Genomic DNA, 10084 nt, shown 5'->3' with positions numbered 1-10084 from the left:
CCCCCCGAGGGTGGATAGAAAAAGACCCCGTGGCGCAATTTTAAAAATCAAGCAGGAGACATCTCCCCAGCATCTTAGCCAATCCCTCAATCAACAGGATCAAAAAACCAGATTATCTGAGCTTTGCGATTCTGCTGCTGAGTTTCCTCAGGTGAAGGGGGCACACCTATGCATTGGCTGCAGAGTGTGATTTGGCCCCGAAAAATGCCATACAAATGCATATGTGTCTTTCTCCACAACCATCTTATCAAAAGTCTTCACTGTTTGATAGACCTCTCTCAAGAGCTCCAGCCTTAGACTCTTTCTTAATTGTTACTTTGCTAATTGTAACAGCCATTCTAACACTCACAAAATCCAACCCATCCAGGACAAAGCAGCCCACTTGATTGGCACCCCACCAACCACCTTCAGCATCCAATCCTTCCACCACCAGTGCACAGTGGCCGCCATGTGTCCCATCTGCAAGACACACTGCAGAAACTCACCATTCCTGAGGCTAAGTGCCGGCTCGAATGGAAAATCTGTGAGAGTGTCACGATAGGAAAATCAGCACGAACTCCTCACTGATTCCGGTGAGGGGCCAGCACCGGCGCCGTGTTAAAAGCCCATTGACCGGGCTGAAAATAGCCAGAGAATGGCCATTCCCAGGCCGTGCATGCGCAGGGCTGGGAACTGCACCGGGCGCACCGGAAAACATGGCACTGGCAGTGCCGAACCCTAAATTGCCCACCACGACCCCACAGCCCATCCCCTGGCCACCCCCCAGCCCTAGCAGAAGTCTCCCCCCCACCCCGCCCCCAGCCAGTGACACGGATCCTGGATGAGTGTGGCGGCACGTGACACTGTTCGTAGCCAGCACACCGCTGGGACCACATGTGGTTTGCATCGTCGGGAACACGGTCCATCAGGGGAGGAGCATCGCAGGTGGACCTGCCAATGAGGCGCCAATGGCATTGCAACGGCGCGCGTCCCGATGATTCCGGTTTGGAGGGGGAGGAGCATAGCGGCGGCCCCGGTTCCAGCATCGGAATCCATACTCCCCCCTCACCCCCCCCCCCCAATTGCCGATGCCGATTTCTACGTCGGGGCACGGAGAATCCCGCCTCTGATCTTTGAACTGTGCCCCCAAATTCTAGATTTCTCCAGGTGAGGAAACATCTGCTCAACATCTAACCTGTCAAGCTCCCTCAGGATCCTGTGTTTCAATAAGATGACCTCTCATTCTTCCAAACTCCAATGAATATTGACCCAATCTGTTCAAACTTCCCTCATAAGACAGCCCCCTCATCTCAGGAATGTCTAAAATAGGTGGGTAACAGACAGTGAAGAAGAGATAAAGGTTTTACAGACATATATAAATAGACTAGGAGATTAGGTCAACATTTGGCAGAAGGAGTATAATGTAGTTAGGTGTGAGGTCATTCATTTTGGCCGAAAAAAAAGAGCAAATTATTACCTAAATGGAAAGCAGATTGAAAATGCGCCTGGGCAGAGGAATCAGGGTGTTTTTGTTCATGAATCACAGAAAGTCAGTCTGCAGGTTCAGCATGTAATTAAAAAGGCAAATGTTATGTTAGCGTTTATTGCAAAAGGACTGGAGTATAAAAGTAAAGAATTGTTGTTGCAATTGTATAGGGTGTTGGTGAGATTACATCTGGAGTATTGTGTCCAGTTTTGGTCTCCTTATTTGAGGAAGGATGTGGTGTCATTGGAAGCGGTTCAGAGGAGGTTCACCAGATTTATTCAGGGGATGAAAGGGTTGATGAATGAGGAGAGATTAAACAGTTTGGGCTTATACTTGCTGGAGTTTAGCAGGATGAGAGGGGATCTGATCGAGGTATATAAAATATTTGATAAAGTAAATATAGACCAAATGTTCCCCCTTGTGGGGCAATCTAGAATAAGAGGTCACAGGAATAGGTTGAGAGGCGGTAGATTTAAAACTGAGTTGAGGAGGCACTATTCCTCATAGAGGTTGGTGAATTTGTGGAACACGTTGCCCCATAGTGCGGTGAAATCTGAGTCAGTAAATGGTTTCAAGAATGAGATTCATATATTTCTGATTTTAAAAATGGGTTAAAGGGATATGGGGAATAGGCAGCGAGGTGGATTTGAGACCAGGAAGAGGTCAGCCATGATCTGATTGAATGGCAGAGCAGACTCAAATGGCTGAATTGCCTATTGTTAGACGTTTTAGTTGCTGTGATAAGAAGAGTCTAAAGTTCTGTTCCTTTTTCACAAACACACATTTATTTAATTCCAACAGCCTTTGCACAAAACTCTAACTATACGTCACCTGACAGAGGTCACCTGAAGCCCCTTTACATATCAGTGTCAATTAATGGATACTTAACATAAATGAGACAACTAATTGCAATGTCTCTTAACCCATTACTTAACAGTCTCCCCTTCCTTGGAGAAAAAAAAAAATTAGGTGAAAACAAAATTTCAAGAAACACAAAAACAACACATATGATTTCCCCTCCCTTTTTTCTTGGACGAGAAAGAAAAAAAACAGTCACAGAAACAAGCGCCCTTCATTAACAATATACAAAAGTTTCTGTGAACTCGCCCCTCTTTTCGTAAAACAGTCTGACAGTTGATAGCTCCTGGCGACCCATTTAATTTTTGTTATTTCCCCTCTGTCCAACATCTGCTTCAAACTTGCGATGTCTATCCGTAACCTCTTTTCATTGATACTTTTTGTAGAGTGCACATTTTCCCACAGGGATTTATTGTCAATGTGACAGTAAATAGGTATATTACCCAAATCCTCTAATCCCAAAATTTCTGTCAATATCATACTTATATAAAAGGCCATATTCACCGCCTCTACAAAGCTTAATGTCTCAGCAGCCAAAGTGGTTTTTACCACTCTCCTTATTTTCTTTGTTTCCCACACAAGCAGGCAACATTTACCATTGTTCCCCAAAAGGAAAATTATAAAACCTCCTGCGCTTGAAACCCCATCACATAAATTTGCATAGGACGCATCACTATAAACTATGAGTTTCAAGTGCCTAAGGTCACCTAAATCGGGAACTTCAAAACACACTCCTACATTTTTAGTTTGGTCAACGCTTTATTTGCTCTTATTATGTCTTCCACTTTGGGATCATTCATTTTTGTACTCAACGCTAAGACATCAAAACTCACGTCCGGTCTAGCCTGCCTACCTAACCAGTTCAGTTGCACAATTAAACTTTGCAGTTGCTCTTTTTCTATCTTTGAAACCATTGTGTCTTTTTGTGAAACTCGGCCACGACTAATTGCTATTGGGCTGATGCTTTCCAAATAAGATTGCTGACGTAAAGTTGCCCCTAACTTAGTCTGTCCAATTTCCAGTCCAATATATTTAAATGCACCGGAAGCCTGACTTCCAACCCTGAATTCTTTCCTCAAACCAGAGATTACAATAGCTTCAAAATCACTAGTCCCACCCCACAAAAAATCATCGACACGCATCATAAAAATGCCAGAAAGATTTCCTTTATAGTGCCAGTAAAACATTGCAGGATCTGCTTTCAACTGGCAACAGCCTAACTTTAACAAAACTGACCTTACTGAAAAATACCAGACTCTAGATGCATCATTTAATCCATATTCACATTTGTTCAACTTCCAAAGTAATCCCTTCTCTGTTAGCTGCTTCTTTAGGAAGACGGAGAAAAATGTCTCTCTGGAGTTGATGCCCCTGCAAAAAGGCAGCTTTTATATCTATAGATTTGCATTCCCATGCTTTTGTGGTTAATAGAGCCAAGAAGATCTTTAAAATAACCATTCCTGCAAAATCCTTTCATGAATCTACCCTTAAATCCTGATCTTCGCAAGTTGGGGGGAAGGGAAATGTAAAGCTATGGACAGGATAATGGTTAATGGAGATCAAGGCAGCAGGTTACCTGACAGGTTATTATGTAGAGATATGGGTTCAAAGACAAGGAAAATTAGGAGAAAGGGTAAGAGGAAAAATATATTGCGAAAAGTTACTGATCAAGGTGTTAGGATTCATAACAAAGACATAAAAAACAGCATAAGTGTACTTTACCTGAATGCTCGTAGTATACGAAATAAGGTAAATGAGTTGATGGCGCAAATCATCGTGAATGACTATGATTTAGTGGCCCATACTGAAACATGGTTAAAAGGTGGACACGACTGGGAGTTAAATATCCAAGGGTATCAGACTATATGAAAGGATAGAATGGACGGTAAGGGCGGTGGTGTAGCTTTGTTGTTTAAGGATGGCATCCGGGCAATAGTAAGGGATGATATTGGTGCTATGGAGGACAAGGTTGAATCAATTTGGGTGGAAATCAGGAATAGTAAGGCGAAAAGGTCACTGATAGGAGTAGTCTATAGGCCACCAAATAGTAACAGGATGGTAGGGCAGGCAATAAGCAAAGAAATAACGGATGCATGTAGAAATGGTACAGCGGTTATCATGGGAGATTTTAATCTGCATATCGATTGGTTTAACCAGGTTGGTAAAGGCAGCCTTGAGGAGGAGTTTATAGAATGTGCCCGGGATAATTTCCTGGAACAGTATGTAATGGAACCTACAAGGGAACAATCGGTCCTAGATCTGGTCCTGTGTAATGAGGCAGGATTGATTAATGACCTCATAGTTCGGGATCCTCTTGGAAGGAGCGACCACAATATGGTGGAATTTAAAATACAGTTGGAGGTAGACTGGGAGCAAAGACTTCATGGTGAAGCAGTTGAGGAACAGTGGAGAACCTTCCGAGCGATCTTTCACAGTGTTCAGAAAAGGTTCATACCGACAAAAAAGAAAGACGGTAGAAAGGGGAAAAATCGACCGTGGATATCTAAGGAGCTGAGGGAGAGTATCAAATTGAAGGAAAAAACATACAAAGTGGCAAAAAATTAGTGGGAGTCTAGAGGACTGGGAAGTCTTTAGGGGACAACAGAAAGCTACTAAAAAAGCCATAAAGATGAGTAAGGTAGACTATGAAAGTAAACTGGCTAAGAACATAAAAGCAGATAGTAAAAGCTTCTAGACAAAAAAGAGTGGCTAAGGTAAATATTGGTCCTTTGGAAGATGAGAAGGGAGATTTAATAATAGGAGACGGGGAAATGGCTGAGGAGCTGAACAGGGTTTTTGGGTCAGTCTTCACAGTGGAGGACACAAATAACATGCCAGTGACTGATGGAAATAAAGATATGATAGGTGAGGACCTTGAGATGATTGTAATCACTAAGGAGGCAGTATTGGGCAAACTAATGGGGCTAAAGGTAGACAAGTCTCTGGGCCTGATGGGATGCATCCCAGAGTGATAAAAGAGATGGCTAGGGAAATTGTAAACGCACTAGTGATAATTTATCAACATTCACTAGACTCTGGGGTGGTCCCAGAGGATTGGGAAGTAGCAAACGTGACACCACTGTTTAAAAAAGGAGGTCGGCAGAAAGCGGGTAATTATAGGCCGATAAGCTTAACTTCGGTTGTAGGGAAAATGCTGGAATCTATCATTAAGGAGGAAATAGCGGGGCACCTGGAGGGAAATTGTCCCATTGGGCAGATGCAGCATGGGTTCACAAAGGGTAGGTCGTGTCTGACTAATTTGGTGGAATTTTTTGAGGCCGTTACCAGTGCAGTAGATAACGGGGAGCCAATGGATGTGGTATATCTGGATTTCCAGAAAGCTTTTGACAAGGTGCCACACAAAAGGTTGCTGCATAAACTAAAGATGCATGGCATTGAGGGTAAAGTGATAGCATGGGTAGAGGATTGGTTAACTAACAGAAAGCAGAGAGTGGGGATAAATGGGTGTTTCTTTGGTTGGCAACCTGTAACTAGTGGGGTCCCTCAAGGATCAGTGTTGGGCCCGCAGTTGTTCACAATTTACATAGACGATTTGGAGTTGGGGACCAAGTGCAATGTGTCAAAGTTTGCAGACGACACTAAGATGAGTGGTAAAGCAAAAAGTGCAGAGGATACCGGAAGTCTGCAGAAGGATTTGGATAGGTTAGGTGAATGGGCTAGGGTCTGGCAGATGGAATTCAATGTTGCCAAGTGTGAGGCTATCCATTTTGGGAGGAATAACAGCAGAATGGATTATTATTTAAACGGTAAGATGTTAAAACATGCTGCTGTGCAGAGGGACCTGGGTGTGCTGGTGCACGAGTCGCAAAACGTTGGTGTGCAGGTGCAACAGGTGATTAAGAAGGCTAATCGAGTTTTGTCTTTCATTGCTAGAGGGATGGAGTTCAAGACTAGTGAGGTTATGCTGCAATTGTATAGGGTGTTAGTGAGGCCACATCTGGAGTATTGTGTTCAGTTTTGGTCTCCTTACCTGAGAAAGGACATATTGGCACTGGAGGGAGTGCAGAGGAGATTCACTCGGTTGATCCCAGAGTTGAGGGGATTAGATTATGACGAGAGGTTGTGTAGACTGTGACTGTACTCATTGAAGTTTAGAAGGATGCGGGGGGGATCTTAGTGAGACATATAAAATTATGAAGGGAATAGATAGGATAGATGCGGGCAGGTTGTTTCCACTGGTCGGGGAAAGCAGAACTAGGGGGCATAGCTTCAAAATAAGGGGAGGTAGATTTAGGACGGAGTGTAGGAGGAACTTCTTCACCCAAAGTGTTGTGAATCTCTGGAATTCTTTGCCCAGTGAAGCAGTTGAGGCTCCTTTAAACGTTTTTAAGAAAAAGATAGATGCCTTTCTAAAGAATAAAGGGATTCGGGGATATGGTGTACTGGCCGGAGAGTGGAGCTGAGTCCACAAAGATCAGCCATGATCTCATTAAATGGCGGAGCAGGCTCGAGGGGCCAGGTGGCCTACTCCTGTTCCTAGTTCTTATGTTCTTATGTTCTTATTATCATCCCCAAACCTGAAACTTGTGGAACTTTCAAATTCCTTAGCCTTGTTACGATTTTCAGCATTCAAAGAGTCCAGGTAACATTCTAACCAGTCAATTCCACATTCAGTAGATGTGCAGCCACTGTCCAATACAGCACAGTTGAAGGATTCTGCAACCAACACCCTCATTACCGGCGTAAAACTGCTTGTCAATAGGGCAATGCCTTCTTTCTGGTCACTATGATTTTCCTCTTCTGACTCTTCCGTGTCATGTGTCGCTTCAAACACTCTATCATAACGGGTTGGACAGTTGAATGCATAATGGTATTGAGAGCCACATCGAAAACATCGATTTATCATGCCTCGTGCATTTCTGGGGTTCATCTTCCGATTGTAGGTTCTAACTGGGTTTCTGTCTTCATAATTTCCTTGTCTCGGTCTCCTTCTATAGTCTTGAGCACTGTTCGTAGCCATACGATTTCGCCATCCTGTTAGTAATGTATCTTCCATATTCTGTCTTATTGCAGGCTGACCTATTTGGGTCATCAGTGCCATTGGAATCAAATGTTTCCCCAGAAACTTTTGTAAAGCTTTTGTCATCTGTTCGAATAAGGTATCCTTATCAGTAAACTGAACTCCTGTCAAAACCAGGAGCCTATCCATGTTGCTCACTCCAGCACAGTCAAGTAATTTAAAGGCCAACACAGACTGTGGAAATTCCAAATTGTGTTTCTGCAGCCTTTTATATAGTCTGCCAAATTCCATTATATAGTCTTCCATGGAGATATCCACCATTTTCCGGAACTTATCAAAATCCGACCATGCTTCATACGCACAAGTCATCTTTCTTATAAATCTTATCCATATAATGTAATAAAGTCTCCAGACCTTCTTCTGAGTCTAACTCTTCCAATTCCAGCTCAGAAAGCACTTTGTTTCGGATTTTACTGCCATATGGTAGAGAAAGAGCCAATGCCATACCTAGTTTTCTCTTTCCCAAAGCGGTTACTTTAGTCCACATAACTACTGCACTTCTCCATTGGTCGTACGATTCCCTTTCAGAAAATAAGGGATGTTAGTCATATCCAGCCATCTTTATCCTCGGTTCAGCCATATATCCCTTTTTTTTTTTCTTTTCTCACTCACTCCTTGGTTTGATCTGGAAAAGTTGTATCTTTCAACCCTTCACATTTACACAGCAACCATCCTCTGCTACCAATTGTTAGACGTTTTAGATGCTGTGATATGAAGAGTCTAAAGTTCTGTTCCTTTTTCACAAACACACATTTATTTCATTCCAACAGCCTTTGCACAAAACTCTAACTATATATCACCTGACAGAGGTCACCTGAAGCCCCTTTACATATCAGTGTCAATTAATGGATACTTAACATAAATGAGACAACTAATTGCAATATCTCTTAACCCATTACTTAACACCTATTTCTGCTCTTCCTTGACAGGCTCGAATGCCAAGAGAGAATCGAAAAAAAAGTTGATTTAGCTGAAGCAAGGCTCTAAGGAAATGCACAGCGAGCTGCTGGAGTTTAGCTGCTTATATTAGTCAAAAGCAGTCTGCTGTTTATCTAGCGAAGAGCTACGATTCTCCATTAGGGCACTGGTTGTATATGCTTATATTAAGCCAAGTGGAAAGAATTCCAGCTGATCCCATCAATGGCACTAATTAACTAGACAGCCACGAATTGTGTGCTGGATGACTATACCTGCTGCCTGAGATCCTACACTTTTACTGCAATTGTATAGGGCATTAGTTATACTGCAATTGTATAGGGCATTGGTGACGCCACTGTTGCTAACTTTTGGTTGGCTTTTAAATGTTGCTCGTTGTGTCTTTACTTAATTTGCTCTGTTTCTATAACCTTTGCTCTAGAGTTGCCAAGTATCTTTATGATACCACCACGAGGTTCAAGTTCAAGTGCTGATCAATAACTCAATACACCAGTTAGTAAGCTTCAAATCAAAACACATTTATTATGCACAGCCAATCACTACTCATGCATAAAACTCTACTTACTAGACTATCTCTAACACTAAGAAGCCTATACTTAGCTTTGGAACTGGCCCACCAGGTTAGGGGAACAAATGGCCTTTCGTTCGATTCTGAGTCTGCAGGCTTCAAAGCTGGTATAGACTGGTAGCTAGGAGCGCCTATCTCGTAGCGTGCGTTGACTGGAGACTTACTTGCTTGATGCAGCTACTAGGCAGGTCACTGTCAAGGGTTGTTTCGAGCTGCTGAGAGACCCTGCCAAGAAGGACGAATTGAACTTGGCGACTCTATTTTATAGTCCCCAGGGGCTCCGCGCTATTCGGGGTGGACCCCGTACCTGGTTCCAAGTGATTGGACTAAGTTCTGATCACTTGGATCAATTTCTCCAATACTGGAGCTGTTCCCTGATCGCTGGGCGTTTTCTAAGTGTGCGTTGGCCTTCCTTTGTCTTGGCTCCTGCTGGTGCCGAGGAGTTTGGCTTGGTCTTGTTTACCTTAACTGTTTCCAATTGTTCCCGGGGATCGCTCATTAATATGTAGATGGTTGTTAGTTTCAGTGCCGTCTGGGTTCCAGCAAGTTCTGATATGCAGGAAACTTTGCACCTGCTGTTTTTCCTGCGTTTGACTGAATTTCCCTGCATTCTTAGCGGATCTCCATTTTAAAGTTGAGAAGTGGCCAACCCAGGTGGCTACACACCCTCCTTGTGGTCCCTAACGCGAAGCGTGAAGGATAACATAACTGCGTCGTCTTCACTCCCTGACCCAGGGAGCACTCTTCCATGGCCTCTACACTGACCATAACTATGTAAGAAATTTTTAACTGACAATTCTAAGTGGCGCTATGTCACAACAGGGACATGCAGTACAACATATTTAAAAATGGTACTTCTAACTATCTTCCATAAACTACACTCACTTAAACATCCAATCATACTAACTTCCGAACAATACAAAAATAATAGCAGCATTCACATTTTCCTCTGGCTTGGCGGTCAAGCTCAGAGTTGTAAAATCTTTCAGTTGCAAATGAGACATATTTCTTCATTTACAAATGACGCAAAACGAATGTCCTTTATTGTGGATCAAGGGGTTCGGGGTCTGGTGAAAACCGAAAATAGGGGATCTTATCCTGTATACCGGGGTGCGAGAGTGATAAGCTCTCCTTCGGCATTTTCTCATGCGGATAATCTGCACGATGCTGCAGAATATCGCCAATGCTAAAAGGGATTCATTTACATATGAAAGGG

This window comes from Scyliorhinus torazame, chromosome 18 (genome assembly GCF_047496885.1).
Source record: "Scyliorhinus torazame isolate Kashiwa2021f chromosome 18, sScyTor2.1, whole genome shotgun sequence".
NCBI lineage: Eukaryota > Metazoa > Chordata > Chondrichthyes > Carcharhiniformes > Scyliorhinidae > Scyliorhinus > Scyliorhinus torazame.
The sequence above is the reverse complement of the archived record's forward strand: the minus strand, read 5'-3'. Positions refer to the sequence as shown.